This window comes from Colobus angolensis, unplaced genomic scaffold (genome assembly GCF_000951035.1).
Source record: "Colobus angolensis palliatus isolate OR3802 unplaced genomic scaffold, Cang.pa_1.0 Scaffold254, whole genome shotgun sequence".
Classification (NCBI taxonomy): Eukaryota; Metazoa; Chordata; class Mammalia; order Primates; family Cercopithecidae; genus Colobus; species Colobus angolensis.
This window is the reverse complement of record NW_012115755.1, coordinates 1,694,788-1,697,083: the sequence shown is the minus strand read 5'-3', so window position 1 is coordinate 1,697,083 and position 2,296 is coordinate 1,694,788. Positions and strand designations below refer to the sequence as shown.

The following is a 2,296-nucleotide window of genomic DNA, read 5'->3' as shown; positions in this document are numbered from 1 at the left end:
TCTCGATCTCCTGACCTCGTGATCCGCCCGTCTCGGCCTCCCAAAGTGCTGGGATTACAGGCTTGAGCCACCGCGCCCGGCCCTATTTTTATTTTTAATAGAGACAAAGTCTCAATGTGTTGCCAAGGCTGATCTTGAACTCCTGGGCTCAAGTGATCCACCCACCTCAACCTCCCAAAGAAGTTTCATTTCTTTTCTTTTTTCATTTCTTTTAATTGTTGTATGTTATTCTATGAATATACTATACTATGTAATACATCATTCTCTTATGATGGACATTTAGTTTTATATCAATTAGGATGTTTTCTACTTCAGGTAACAGAAAAACATGACTCATAATGGTGTAAGTATTAAGGAAACTGATTATCTCACATCATAGAAAACCCAGAAGTTGAATGGTTGCCAGGTATATATGCTTAGGGTCCTAACTCTGCTATTTTCTGCTTTTTTTTTTCCCTCTCTTCTAAGCTCTGAAATAATTATATGTTGTTATATAACAAATTACCCCAATTACCCCTTAGTGGCTTAAAACATAGGCCAGGTGTAGTGGCTTATGCCTATAATTCCAGCACTTTGGGAGACTGAGGCAGAAGGATCACTTGTGCCCAGGAGTTTGAGACCAGCCTGGGCACATAGTGAGACTCCATCTTCAAGAAAAACAACAAAAAAATAGCTAGCCATGGTGACATACACCTGTAGTCCCAGCTACTTGGGAAGCTGAGGTGGGAGGATAACTTGAGCTCAGGAGTTTGAAGCTGCAGTGAGCCGTGATGACACCACTGCACTCCAGTATGGGCGATAGAGTGAGACCTTTTTTTTAAAAAAAAACAAACAAAAAACAACAACCAAAAAACCATAAACATAGTTTTCATAGGTCATGAGTTGGGACATGGCTTAGACAGGTCTTTGGCTTAAGGTCTCTCCTAAGATGTGATCAAGCTGTTGCCCTGTGAGTCTTTCCATATGGCTATTTCTCACAGTACGTACAGCATTTGGCCTGAGTGAGCAAATTAAGAACTTGAGATAGTACCCAAGAAGGAAGCCACAGAGTTTTTATAACCCAATCTTGGAAAAGACATGCCATCATTTCTGCCTTATTCGATTGTTTAGAAGTGAGTTATTAAGCATAGCCCACACTCAAGAAGAGAGATTACACAAGAGTGTGGTTGCCAGCCCGTGGGATCATTAAGGGCCATCTTACAGGCTGCCTATGATAGGCTGTCTGATCTCAGGTTTGCAGAATGGCTGCCAACAACAATGCATTATTAGTCTTCCCTGAAGTGAGATGCCCTAAAGGGATCTTTCTGGCCCTGCACTGAAACCTTTTCTCAAACCTTTTCTCCCCACTCCTCAATCAATTTAATCAACATTTATTGAGTATTTGCTTTAGGACAGGCCCATTGCTACTTGTGAGGATTACATGGATCATGTCTTCATAGAGCTCACAAGTCTTATTGAAGAGATCTAGACTCATACAGCAAAGAATTGCAGTATATTGTGGGAGATTGAATGTCCCAGAAGCTGAGGAAGGATGCAGGAGAAAAGAACTGAGGTTAGAGGAAGCAGTGGAAGAAATGGTTCAGGAGGGTTTTGGAAGATCAGTTGGAGGTAGGTGGCATGGGGGAGATAGGGCAAAGGCATTCCAGAATGTAAATGTTACAGAAAAGAACTAAGAATAATGCACCTGTAGTTCCACGTTCGATTACCCCACCGTTAACATTTTCTTATGTTTATTTTTAGGTCTTTTTTTTTTTTTTGAGACAGAGTCTCACTCTGTCACCCAGGCTGGGGTGCAGGGGCGTGATCTGGGCTCACTGCATCTTCCGCCTCCTGGATTCAAGCGATTCTCTTGCCTCAGCATCCCAAGTAGCTGTTATTACAGGCGTCCGCCACTACGCCTGGCTAATTTTTGTATTTTAGTACAGAAGGGGTTTCACTGTGTTGACCAGGCTGGTCTCGAACTCCCGACCTCAGATGATCCGCCCGCCTCGGTCTCCCAAAACGCTGGGATTATAGGCGTGAGCCATCGCACTCCGCATTTCCGCGCTTTTCTAGACCTGAAATAGCTGGGTCATAAAATGGGCATTTTAAATTTCACCACACGGAATAGTCCTCAAAAGTGGCCGTTCTATACATTTTACTCCACAGCTATCTCTGAGTTTGTTGTTACTCCTTGCTTTCCCTCAAACCGCAAGCAACTGAGATCGCGCCAGGCGTGAGCCGTGTCCCGGGCGGCCAGCGCCTCCCGCGCAGTTGGTACGTCCCGGGTGGCTCCCCCGCGGCGGGGGTTGGTTCA

General features: G+C 44.4%; 1 protein-coding gene across 1 annotated transcript in view; it reads left to right on the top strand.

Moving 5' to 3' along the window:
• Positions 1-2,296, top strand: part of UIMC1 (ubiquitin interaction motif containing 1) — a 128,047-nt gene that overhangs the window by 23,352 nt on the left and 102,399 nt on the right. The window lies entirely within an intron of this gene.